The sequence below is a fragment of the Phacochoerus africanus genome, chromosome 9 (assembly GCF_016906955.1).
Source record: "Phacochoerus africanus isolate WHEZ1 chromosome 9, ROS_Pafr_v1, whole genome shotgun sequence".
Taxonomy (NCBI): Eukaryota; Metazoa; Chordata; class Mammalia; order Artiodactyla; family Suidae; genus Phacochoerus; species Phacochoerus africanus.
Genome location: NC_062552.1, coordinates 8881905 through 8896131, shown reverse-complemented (window position 1 = coordinate 8896131; position 14227 = coordinate 8881905).

Sequence of the window (14227 nt, the reverse complement as noted above, 5' to 3'; positions counted from 1 at the left end):
TTAAGGGGGCGGAAAGACTTCTGCTCAGTCTTTACTGCGTAACTTCGGGCAAAGTATGGGATGCCTAGGTGCGACGCTCAGGTATGCGGTGCTCAGGTATGCTTTTTAAACTATCCTGGGATGGATCCTAGGTAGGAGTCTTTTTCAACTTCCTTGTATAATCCAACGTGCAGCCAGAATTGTAAACTACTGATGTAATTAACCTCTTGCAGTCTCAGTCTCCTTTACTTTTTAAGTCCAGGTAATAATACTGAGCCCATGGTGGTCCTTGTAAGGGTTAAGGATAAACAGGGGAAAAGTGCCACTTAAAGCAACCAGACGAACACGTCATTTCTACTGGAGCACTATTTTGTTTGTAAATTTTAAAAGTAACACTCAAAAGAAATGAGCTAGCAAGCCATGAAAAGAGATGGGGCAAAATTAAACCACATGAAAGAAGCCAACGTGAAAAGGGACAGAATGTATAATTCCAACTCTATGCCGTTCTAGAAAAGGCAAAACTAGGGAGATAGTAAAAAGAATCCGTGGTTGCCACGGATGGAGAGAAGAACAGGCAGAGCATAGAGGGTTTTTAGGGCAGTGGAACTATTCCCTTTGATCCTATAATGGAGGACATATTTCGTTACATATTTGTCAAAACTTACAGAATGCACAACACCAAGAGTATAAACTCTGGGCTTTGGGGTTTTTTAATTTTTATTTTATTAAAGTATAGTTGATTTACAATGTTGTGCCAATTTCTGCTGTAAACTATGGACTTTGGATGATAACGACACATCAATGTAGATTCATGAATTATGACAAATGTACCATTCTGATGGAGGACATTGATAGCAGAAAGCCTACACAGGTGGGGGTGGGAATAGAAATATAAGAAATCTCTGTACCTTCCACTCAGTTTTGCTGGAAACTTAAAAACATCTCTTAAAAAATAAAGTTTATTTGAGAAAAGAAGCAAATGTATCAGAAAAGCGATTGTAAAGTTGCTTGGATGTTAAAGATGAAACTTTAGACTCAAGTGGGATGTTGACCTTCTCATGGGCTGCTCAGATTATAGATTATACCCCCTGATCATGAGGGAGCAATTTACTTTTCTCTCCATTGGAGGCACCTTAATGGAGATAGTCATTTTATACTCTAGTTCTTTTGCATTTAGGGATTAGAAGAGGTATATTCATTTCCTAGGGGGGTCATTCAAAACGACTACAACTGTGGCTCAAAGCAACAGAAATCTATTGTCAGGAGTTCCCGGTGTGGTGCAGTGGAAACAAATGCGACCAGGATCTGTGCGGATGCAGATTCAATCAATCCCTCAGTGGAGATCCGGCGTTGCCGTGTGCTGTGGTGTAGGTCTCAGATGAGGCTTGGATCCCACATTGCTGTGGCTGTGGCATAGGCAGGCAGCTGCAGCTCTGAGATGGCCCCTAGCCTGGGAAATTCCATATGCTGCAGGTGCAGCCCTAAAACAAGTAAAAAAAAGAAAAAGGAAAAAAGGAAAGAAGCCTATTGTCTCACAGCTCTTAAGGATAGCATCTATGACCACGGTGTAAACCAAGTCATGCTTTTAGGGGAGGCTGACTTGCCTCCTCTGGCTTCTTGTAGCCTCAGGCTTTCCTTGGCTTGTGACTGCAGAGCTCCAGTCTCTGCTCTCCTCTTCCTGTGGCTTTCTGCCTGTCTCTTCAAGTGGCAGACTTCTTACAAGGACCCCAGTCATATTGAATTTGGAGCCCGATCTACTCCACCTCATCTTAACTAATTACATCTGCAACAATCCTATTTCCAAATAAGATCACATTCTGAGCACTAACATATCTTTTTTCCTTTTTTTTTTTCCTGCAAGGATAGGGGTGGGGGTGGGGGTGGGGGGACAAGACACAATTCAACCCATGACAAGAAGAAAGATAAATAACCCATGAGGTGCTCACAGATCTTGGTGCACTGAAGAGATGGGATAAAAGGTGTCTGTCCAGAGATGTCCTCAACTGCTTCCTGCTCTGGAATAATTATTCTGTATAAACCTTGGGGGTAGTTAGCCCAGGTATTAAAAAAAGCATCTGATTACTTTCATAAGAATGAGATATCAAAATTTTAGGGTAATTAGGCTAATATCTGTGTCCGCACTTTGCCTCACTTTGGATTCTTGGCATCTTTGAATCCTCACTTTATTAGATGAGAACATGGGACCGTATGTCCACTTTAATTGCATATCAAGAAAAGTGTCTGTACCTCTGATGATCTCCGTTTAAAAACATGAGGAATTAACACACATTGCTAGTTTCTCTGTCACGTTGCAAACTTTGCTTCTATATAGACAAACTCCTAGCAAACCTAAGAGCTTTCATACAGATGAAATTACTTTTGTAAATTAATATCTGATTTTAAAAGTCTTTATTTTTTTAGATTATTCGTGCATATCTTTTAAATGTTATTTTTTATTTCATTTTTTCCATTAGAGCCTGTTTACAGTGTTCTGTCAATTTTATACTGTACAGCAACCTGACCCAGTCACACATGCATGTATACATTCTTTTTCTCACATCCTCATGCTCCATCATAAGTCACCAGACATAGTTCCCAGTGGTAGACAGCAGGATCTCATTCCTTATCCATTCTGAATGCAACACTTTGCATCTATTAACTCCAGATTCCTAGTCCATCCCACTCCCTTCCCCTCCCCCTTGGCAACCACAAGTTTATTCTCCAAGTCCATGATTTTCTTTTTTGTGGGAAGGTTCATTTGTGCCATATATTAGATTCCAGATGTAATTGATATCATATGTTATTTGTCTTTCTCTTTCTGACTTACTTCACTCAGTAAGAGAGTCTCTAGTTCCATCCATGTTGCTGCAAATGGCATTATTTGGTTCTTTTTTATGGCTAAGTAGTATTCCATTGTGTATATATACCATATCTTCTGAATCCATTCATCTGTTGATGGACATTTGGATTGTTTCCATGTCTTGCCTATTGTGAATAGTGCTGCAATGAACATATGGGTGCATGTGTCTTTTTCAAGGAAAGTTTTGTCCAGATATATGCCCAAGAGTGGGATTGCTGGGTCATATGATAGTTGTATATTTAGTTTTCTAAGGTCCTTCCATGCTGTTTTCCATAGTGGTTGCACCAATTTACATTCCCACCAATGGTGTGGGAGAGTTCCCTTTTCTCCACACCCCCTCCAGTGTTTGTTATTTATGGACTTATTAATGATGGCCATTCTGACTGCTGTGAGGTGGTACCTCGTAATAGTTTTGATTTGTATTTCTTTAATAGTCAGTGATGTTGAGCATTTTTTCATGTGCTTGTTGGCCATCTGTAATATCTTCTTTGGAGAAATGTCTATTCAGGTCTTTTGCCCATTTTTCCATTAGGTTGTTGGCTTTTTTTTTTTTTTTGGCTAATGAGTTGTGTAAGTGTTTTGCATATTTTAGAGATTAAGCCCTCATCAGTTGCATCATTTCAAACTATTTTCTCCCATTCTGTAAGTTGTCTTTTTTTTTTTAATGGTTTCCTTCACTGTGCGTAAAAGAGAGTCTTTAAATACACAAGGCTTTTCCCTAGTTCCACTTCCAGAGACTAGAGAAGCTCTGAACTTGTTCCTAATCTGAAGGGACCATCACACCAGCACAGAGTTTATCATGGTCAAAATGGGTATTATATTTGGCTACTGTGCTGTGGATGTTTATCCATCACAGGCAAAGTTAAAATAAACTGTATATACTTTTGAGAATGCCAAGAATGATTATGTGGGCTAAAGGAGACTGAGGGCAACATTTCACAAATCACATTGAGACACAATGAATGTTAAAACATGTTTTCTTCAGAAAGCAAGGAATAAGCAGAGGCTTTTAGATAAACTGTCTTCCTGAAACTTCTCCATGTACTGTTGTGCCAAAGCAATCAACAAATATTGAGTGGGTTCCTCTAAATATACAATAGTCTTATATTCAGTTGACCACCTACAACAGTCTCCAGGAGCTTCTCTATGAGCTTTAAGGCTCTTCGTGTGAAATAGCTGGAGAATTACTTGCTTTTGATTGCATTCACCTCGAGATTTTTTTGACTCCAGGATCCCATGTTCAGGTAATAGAGAACCACTTCCCAAATTCTCCAATGAAAAAAACTTGGAGGAAAGCTTCAGAGCGTCCGAGACCCTTTATGCTCTGGCGTCCACCTCTCTCGCAAGCCTCTTTTCCTGCCGCGCCTCTCCTTTATGTGGACGCTCCAAGTATTTAGAGACTGTCTGCATCAGACCATATGCCATATATTTGTCTTTTTCAAACCATTTCCTCTGCTTTGAATGCCCACTCTATGACCCAGGCGAAAAAAATTAAACTATCATTAAGATGCCGCTGGGGAGTTCCCATCGTGGCTCAGTGGTAACGAACCTGACTAGTGTCCACAAGGACACAGGTTCGATCCCTGGCCCTGTTCAGCACTGCCGTGCGCTCTGGTGCAGATCGCAGACACAGCTTGGATCTGGCGTTGCAGTGGCAGTGGCATAGGCCAGCAGCTACAGCTCTGAATCAATCCCTAGCTTGGGAACTTCCCTATGCCATGGGTGTGGCCCTAAAAAGACAAAAAAAAAAAATGCAGCTGAAGTATTACATTTCTGTAAAACTTACCCTGATTTTCCCAGGATTAGCCAATTAGCCATATATATATAATGTGTATGTATATATATATATATATATATATATATATATGTATTTTTTAAATTAAACATTTTTGAGTGGGGTTAAGTGAAGAGGAAAAATCTTCCAGTAGTTCCTTTGATCTCAAGGCCAATTTCCAGGAGAAAACTATATTAAACCAGTTTGTATTTAGATTTGATATTTATTTCCATATTTCTTTTTTTTTTTCTTTTTCCAGGGCTGCACCCACGGCATATGGAGGTTCCGAGGCTAGGGGTCTAATTGGAGCTGTAGATGACAGCCTACACCACAGCCACAGCAACGCAGGACATGGGATCCGAGCCGTGTCTGCAACCTACACCATAGCTCACAGCAACCCCAGATCCTTAACCCACTGAGCGAGGCCAGAGATTGAACCTGAAACCTCATGGTTCCTAGCCGGATTCATTAACAACTGAGCCATGCACGACAGGAACTCCGGCAAGCACTATTTTAAAAACTATACATACATACATACACACACCCATTAAATATTATACCACAGGAGGTCCCATCGTGGCTCAGTGGTAACAAACCTGATTAGTATCCACAAGAATGCGGGTTTGACCCCTGGCCTCACTCAGTGGGTTAAGGATCCGGCATTGCCATGAGTCGTGGTGTAGATCGCAGATGCAGCTAGGATCCGGTGTTGCTTTGGTGTAAGCCGGCAGCTACAGCTCTGATTCGATCCCTAGCCTGGGAACTCCCATATGCCGTGGTGAGGCCCTAAAAAGACCCAGATACAGACACATATTTAGTTCTGTGAGCCAGGTATTTTTACTATCCTCCTCCTCCTCCTCAGTTCACATAGGAGGAAACGGGCACAAGTAAATAAAGAATCTCTGGAAGGTGTATACTGGTAAGAGCTGAGATGCAATCCAGTCTTACTCGGTCAGGTTTGTTTTCTTAGTTGTTACACCAAACAGCTGCCGCATCTGATTGTAATACATATACAGCCAAAAAAGGTATGTGGCCAAAAAGGTTAGAGCCTCAAACACAAGCTTTCCTTAAAAACAAAGCAAAATGCACATTGTCAAATTCCGAGTGCCTGAATGATTCCTTCACTGCTAACAGCTTTTAGAATTAAGCTAGAAAACAGTGGTCAGCAGTCACCAGAAGTTTAAGAATAGTTATGGGTTTAAAAAAAATAAAACACCACTGAGAATGAGATAATTTTATCTCCCTACTTACTTCTGTCATGGAGTTGAAAGCAAGCACGCTCTTTTTTATACTAGTAATGGAATGCCTGACCCAGATGGGGGTTCTCCAGTTTTCTCCAGGCCTGTATGGGAGTCAAGTACCAACTTACGGCCAAAGATCATTCTGCCTAAATGTCAAAGCCCCTTCTCACTCAGCCACACCTTAGCTACCGATTCACTTGTGTCCACTAGTCTCCAGAGTGACCCCCACTCCAGTCAGAAAGGGTTTGTGGTGTGTGTTTGTTTGCTTCTAACAGTGCTTTCTGTTTCTTTGATTGTTTGTTTCTCACTGGCCATGAGTGGCCTCTTTTCAATGCTTTTGCCTTCAAACCTGTCCAGCATGGAACCCATCTCAAAGGTCACACCAGGTCATACTTTCTCCTGAACAGCCCCTCATGGCTCAGATTCCCATTTATGTATCTCCTCCCCTAAGTGTAATGACTCTGAATCATTCAAGTTGGCTCTTGTTGCTTATTGAAGTCACTTGCAGGAATCTTACTCCTGCAAGATGGAAAGCTCTTTGAGGGTCTGGAACAAGGCTCACTTCCTAATTAACAAAAGAGTAATTAGCACCAGGCTAAGTACACACTCTACAAATAACTGTAAACTGTTTGGAGTTCCCATTGTGGTGCAGTGGAAACGAATCCAGCTAGTATCCATGAGGATGCAGGTTCGATTCCTGGCCTCGCTCATTAGGTCGGGGATCTGGCATTGCTGTGATGTAGTGGGCAGGCCAGCAGCTGTTGCTCGGATTCAGCCCCTAGCCTGGGAACTTCCATATGCTTCTGGTACAGACCTCTTAAAAAAAAAAAAAAAAAACACTAAAAAACCTAAACTTTTAAATTTCCCCCAAGAGGATGAAGCTGGGTGCTTATTGTGCATCAAATTTGCTTTCTTCTGCCTCATCGAAAATGTACAGGCAAAACAAGCTATTGAATCTCAGCTACTTAAGAGAACAAATTCAGTGGGAAGCTTATCTTATCAATTCTAATAAAATGTTTAAAATAATTAATAGGCAAGCAAGAACTATTTTTCTAACATGAAACTAGTTTATAACATTTGGGTTCTAAGCAATGCTTTACATTATGAAAAATGCTTGCAAGAAAAAGAAATCTGCCAAAAATGGATATGAGCGGATTTGAGTAGCTATTTTACTTTCAAAATAAGAGACCAAGAACAAGTTTGCTCATTTTTTAATTTTAACAGAATCTTCGTCATGTTCTGTCACTGAATCTGGATTATTTAAGGGTCACTGGAATTTCATGCTAATAAAAATATGGCACATATGGTGTTGAGAAAATGGAGGAGCTTTATGTTTACCAAATGTTGCAAAGTGCAAAAATGCAGTCGAAACTCTGAAATCCTCCCTGATTATTCCCATTGTATTAGAAGGAATCAGCCTAGCTAATCTCCACAGTTTCAAAATGTTGCAACCATCATCCTTTGATGATACTTACTGACCTAGAGTTTCAGAGGCATTCATCTGCCTCCATTTGTTTCTTATTCTGGTGACTGCTCTGTTGAAAATACTTCAGGGTAAACTGAATGAATGAAACCAAGATGCTAAATCATTACCAAGATTCTTGAAGATACAGGTTGTCCCTATACAACTCGGTCCTCGCCCCGTCGGATTTATCTTCCTCAATTCCAACTGTTCTGCGAATCGACTCCTGGTTTATTGTCTATGTTTCAGTTTATTTTCACCGTCTTCTGAGAGACAGAGGGAGCAACAAAAGGACTACTCTTCTGATGAAACGCAATATGTAATTACCCAGAAGCGGTGAGACTACATCGGTCAATAATTTCTTCAAAGAAATTATTAGAGAACCGTTCAGACTCCACTTTAACAAAAATTTTTCTCAGCATCACAGCCTGGGATCTTCTCTCCTCAGTTGGAGCCCCCACATCTCCAGCAAAGAGCTTGGGCAACAATTTTGTATTTAAAAATTAATTTTCTGTCTACTTATGACTGATTCTTCAGTAAAGGCGGTTCAACCAAGGTACGGGAAATGTCTTTAGTTTCTGGCTGTATCGAAATGCTGAGTATCATACCTGATATATTGGACACAGAAAATAAATGCAGTTGAGTAGAGGGTCGTAACCAACCAAGAGCTTTGTTTCAGCCAACAGACATTCCTGCAGACTGGCATGTAACTTGAAACTTCCTTATTTGTGTTGTGTGTTAAATATATTGGAGTGCTCTTATTGAAAGGAGTCATAGAAAGACTGGATCTTAGAGTTGGCATGAAAGTGCCATATAGCGTAGTTTCCAACCCACATAAACATGCGCCTTAAGAATCTTTTTGAAAATGGGGATTGAGCCTCTGTGGAAAACCTCCAGGGAAAGAAAAATAGCTGTCACATCTGAGTCTGAAAAAGACCTGTCCTCCTTTTGAAGAGTCCGTGAAGCCAATCACTTTAAATCTGCCTTTTAGAAAAGAATTTGAATTGTTCACACATGTATTTGTATCCACCCTTTCTTGAGCCACAGACCACCTTGTACTTGCTCTTGTAAAAGTCTCCATCAACATGGGTTTTCCTGAAACACTGAGATAGTTCAAAAGTCCTTTCAACAACCAGAGATTTATAGTGGCCAGTTATTAGTGGGGGAATGAGCCAGCTCCAAGGCAACATTTACAACAACCCACCAAGGGCTCGTGGCCTAGAGAAGTGAAGGAACAATGTCCTCTCTTGGCAGGGAGTCTCAAGCAGCTCCGTGGAGCCACAGGTAGAATGCAAATTTGGAAAATCGTGCCGCCAAAGTGCTTCAGCTGGAGAAAAATCTGTCGTAAGATGCTTATCAGACATCCTTTTATTGTCTCCGTAACAATGGCGAGCCGTTCCACAAGCACTCATTTTGCATGCCATTCTGAGCAGAACAGAGGTTGCCAAATAATAAGAAGAAGAATACAGGAGGGCATAATGGGAGGGTACGCAGCAGGAAGATGATGTGGAAGCATTGAGACAGGATGAAACTGGGCAGGGTGGGGGGCCACAGTGATAAAGATATTATCTAGTTAGCACCCACCTTACTTCCTCTATTTATCTTAAGCTATTTGAAATAAGATCTATTCTAAATGCGTTGTATGGAGCACAATGATTCACTCTGCAAGTTTTTTTTTTTTTATTAGTGTAATTGTTTCGGCTAACAATTTGCTCACAGGAATCTCGTTCCTACCGTACTTACTTCATGACAACTTGTTAGGAAAGCTGAAAGAGGAAGAGTAAAGCATGGGGAGAGTAAAACAACAACAACAAAACCCACCTCTCAAACCAGGATGAATTTTGGTTTTATTACTTGGCTGGGGCTCTTCCCATTTTGTTCCAGTGCTGTTAAGGACGGGGTTCCCTTGCAGCTCACTTAGCACAAGAAAGCACTCATGGCTTCTTGAGCAGCAATCTGGGGGTCCTCACGTTATCCTGACCAGTCATCCTAGCAAGGGAAAGACAGAATCAGCCACATTCCTAATTCTAAAAGATACATGCACCTCAATGTTCATGCAGCACAACTTACAGTAGCCAAGACATGGAAGCAACCCAAATGTCCATCAACAGCTGAATGGATTAAGAAGATGTAGTACATATATACAAAGGAATATTACCCAGCCATGAAAAAGGGTGAAATAATGCCATTTGCAGTAACTTGGAAGAACCTAGGGATTATCATACTAACTGAAGTAAGTCAGAAGAAGACAACTATTGTAAGCTATCACTTATATGTAGAACCTAAAAAATGATGCAAATGGACTCATTTACAAAACAGAAACAGACTCACAGGCTTCAAAAACAAACTTACGGTTGTCAAAGGGGAAAGGGGAGGGGAGGGATGAATTAGGACTTTGGGAATGTCAGATGTACACATTTGTATATGGAATGGATGGTCAATGGGGACCTGCTGTGTAGCACAGGGAAATCTATTCAATGATAACCTATGTGAGAATGGATATGTGTATATGTATGGCCTAGTCACTTTTTGGTACAGCAGAAATTAACACAATATTGTAAACCAACGATACTTCAATAAGATTACAAAAAAATAAAAAGGTTAAAAGTAAAAAAAAAAAAGCACTTTGGTATGGTACCTCATTGCCAATATCATTAATATAGGTGCTGTATGAACTTCTATCTTTCTTGCTCCATCTGTAGTAAAGGTTGTCACTTTTTTTTATTTAGTAGAACAGCATTTCTGCTCTCGGCCCTCCCTTTTAGGTCAGCGGCTCACCATCCTTCTAAGAACTCCTCTCCTTCCTCTTGGGTCTCTGTTCTTGTGAATTGCTTGTTTCTGTCTTCTGTCCCCATCAGAACCAAGGGGCTGAGGTGAAATAAAACTACAAAAAGACAGTGTTCCATCCAGGTGACTTCAGGCAGCTCTGATTTGTGCCTTGGGAGAATTCCTTTCTCTTGGATTGTAAGTGTCTGTTCTTTTCTCACCAACAATAGTCTGCAGTGGCTTGGAGATTTATTGGGGATAAGAAAGAGAGCTAGGGCCACAGATAGAGTCAGACAGGGTCACAGAATTTGGGATCTTGGCTGGCTCCTCTTATAGACGTGACTTAACATGTCACGTCTATTCACAGTTTGTCACAAGGGTGAGAATCTAAACAACCTTGTCCCAGATTCAGCTTCTAACACTGTTGAACAAGTGCATGGGGAAAAGGTCCCTTTGGGACCCTGGGGGTCAGTGGTGCTGTTAACTTGTTCTTGTCCTCTTGAGGCACGAGTAAGCAATTGAAAGGATGTCAGGGCTCCTGCTGAGAGGTCCAGCACAGAAATGTCAGTCCTTCCCCACCCACAGCCCATCCTGTGTCCCGCTTGCTCAGTGGAAGTGGAGGAAGAGGGCAGGGAAAGGTGTTGGTAGCATTGGAAGCTGATGTCTCAAAGAGATACCACAATAGACCAAATGTTTGAATCCCCCCAAAATTAATATGTTGAAAGCCTAATCCCACTGTGATGGTATTTGGAAGTGGGGCCTTTGAGAGGTGACAAGGTCATAAGGGTGGAGCCCTCAGAAATGGGATTAGAGCCCTTAAAAGAAAAGGGCAGGGAACTCCTGTTGTGGCTCAGCAGGTTATGAACCCCACTAGGATCCATGAGGAAGCAGGTTTGATGCCTGGCCTTGCTCAGTGGGTTAAGGATCTGGCATTGCCATGAGCTGTGGTAGAGGCTGCAGATGTAGCTCAGATCTGGTGTTGCTGTGGCTGTGGTGCAGGCCAGCAGCTACAGCTCCAATTTGACCCCTGCCCTGGGAACCTCCGTGTGCCATGGGTGTGGTCCCCAGGTGACTTCAGGCAGCTCTGATTTATTTGTGCCTTAGGAGATAGCTAGCTGGAGGGCCAGCTAGCATTCTTACCACCGTGTAAGGATGCAACAAGAAGGGGTCAATCTTCACTCAGGAATCAGACTCTCATCAGACACAGGATCTGCCAGCTACTTGATCTTGGACCTCCCAGCCTCCAGAGCTAGGAGAAATAAATTCTCATGTTTATAAGCCACTCAGTCCACAATATTTTGCTACAGCAGCCTGAGCTGACAATGACAGAGGCAGACAGGGACATGGCGCAGCAATGACAGCCATCAGCGTGGAGATCATGCAGACTCAGGGCTACACTCTCCTGACTCCGGGAGGCAGCAATCTCTTGGCCTCTTTTCCTGGATGCCACGTGATCCCATCTTTTCCATAAGCATATACATCCCCTAGAAGGAAACTCTTGTCTCATCCCCGACTAGTCTCAGTAACCAAAGTTTCAGTAAATAACTGTCTAAGAGGGTGAGATATACCTAGAAGCTCCCGTGTTGGCTTTAGGGATACACAGAGCACTCCAGAAACCACCAAGAATGGAGTTCAGCATAAACAGATGCATAAACACATAATGGCAATATTAACGTGTGATCTGTACTAGGACACCCATCAGCCAAAGCAGCTGTGACTGAAACTTCTTAGAATTTTGTGGCTTAACTTTAGAGGAGCTGATTGATTATGTCCTCAAGCCTCTTCTTTCCTTTTTTTTTTTTTTTCTTAAGTATTGTGTTGTGAGAGAGAATTTGGTTCTTGGCTTGGGGCACTGGTTGGAACAGGACACAAGGAAAAATTAATAGAGAGAAGTACAGGGTGGGCCAAGCCAGACAATTAAATAATTGTGTCAGAACAGTGGCCGAGGGTAGCAAATGCAAGGGGGTCCCCACATGCTCTGCTGGACCAAGAGAACTGATTTAAGGTCTTGGAAGGTCCCTAGAGATAAGCCCCTGCCCTGCGGGTCCCCAAATGCCCAAAGTAAGAAAAGATAACCTGCTCCTGAATTGTCATCTTTCCGTTTAGAAACAAACAAACACAAACAGAAATGTCAGTCACAGGCTCTATTCCAAGATTAGGTACCAATTCTTTGCTCCTCACACCCAGAGGGGAGCAGTCATGAGGTCTAAGAGGGATTTCTCAGTGTTAAACACTCTTCCAAATGTTTTTTAACACATACGGACATCTCCTAAAAGATGGTGCCATGCTTATCACACCCATTTTATAGATGAGGAAAACTGAGGTCTAGCTCTTTTAGGCCACGCGCCCAGGTCCCTCCTTAGAGCAGGAGTATAAGTAGAGACATGACAGAGGTTTTTTCTGCACTGGCCCATTTGCTTCCCTGGGAAATGATAAATCAGAATTGTTTGTTAAAGTCCTTCCACAGACAGCTGGCAGGAACCAATGACAGTTTCTAGCTTGAATTCACCTTTCAACCATTCCCCCCCAGAGTGGACCCTTTCCGAGGAAGTAGTAATTCTGTGATGTCAGGGAATCTAGAAAATCACCCTCATCCCCAAAATATTACTGCATCTCTGCAGGAGGACGTGACCTTCTCCACACCATTCGAGGAGAACAAGAGACGAACCATTTCATTCAGAAAGGTAGTGGGCCACCTCAGTTTATACTCCAGTGTCGGGCAAGGCTTGGAAATTGTTCTAGGGCCACACCCTTGGCATATGGAAGTGCCCAGGCTAGAGGTCAAATCGGAGCTGCAGCTGCCAGCCTACACCACAGCCACAGCCATGCGGGATTTGAACCGTGTCTGCGACCTACACCATAGCTCACGGCAACACAAGGTCCTTCAACCCACTGAGTGAGGCCAGGGATAGAACCCAAATCCTCATGGATACTAATGGGATTTATTTCCACTGCACCACAACAGGAACTCCTCAGCACATTTTCTGAAGTGAGCTGGGGTTGAAAGATTCAAGAAACTTGGAGGAGTTCCCATTGGCTCAGGATATGGGTTCAATCCCTGGCCTTGCTCAGTGGGTTAAGGATCCAGCATTGCCGTGAGCTGCAGTGTAAGTTACAGACGTGGCTTGGATCTGCATTGCTGTGGCTGTGGTGTAGACCAACAGCTTCAGCTGCAATTCAACCCCTAGCCTGGGAACTTCCATATGCGGCAGGTGCGGCCCTAAAATAATAAATAAGTAAATAGCAAAAGAATTGACTGGCCTGTAAGAAAGAAACACCATTGCAAAGAAGAAGGAGAAGAAGAAACTTGAAGAAATTCAAAGAAGCCTGACAGAGTAGAGGACAGCAGGAGGGCAGGGCCAGGAGGCAAAACTCACCAATGTCTGAGGGCATGGAGGCCTGGGTCATGAGGACCAGAGTCTGGGGGACCCTGTGGGGGCAGAAGCGACCAGGGGCGCCCTCCAGTCTGGTAGCCCTAATTAGCTTCAGAGCCTGGCCCAGCAACACACAGCTGAGCCTTGGCGCACTGTAGTCTCAGAGCTCCTAAGATCATGCGGCCTGTGGACCACAGCTACTGTCGCATTATCCTCTGCCCCCAAGGGAAGCATGTGAACGGTCAGACCAGACGACATCTGACAAGCCAAACCATTCTTAAAGGGAGGGGGTCAGGCAAAGCCCTTTCAGATGCTGGACTTCCCATCCTCCACCCCCTTATATAAATCACGACTAATTCTTAAACCCTCTGAAAGCCCCGTCATCTCAGTGCCTGTCTCGTGGTGAGGATGCCTGCGTTTTTCTTCTTGGGCCTGGTTAGGAATGTTCTCCTAATTCCCTGAAGATGGAGGCCAATAAAGAGATTCCAGCATCTTCTCTTTGTTTTTAAAATTCTAAAGCTCCCCCTTTATTGCTTTGGAATAGAGACGCACAGTGATTGAAAAAGAACTTTATTCCTCAGAAGTGAGAGATGGCTGTTAAGAAGCCAGAAAATGAAACATCACCAAGAAGGAAAAGAAACCCTGACATGGAATGTTCTCCACCACTAATCTCCTATTTCTGTCCCTACTCAGACCTCGGGCAGGAAGAGGACAATAGAAAAGGAAGAAACAGAAAAAGAAACTTTTTAAAAAGGAGAAATTCAGAGTCCC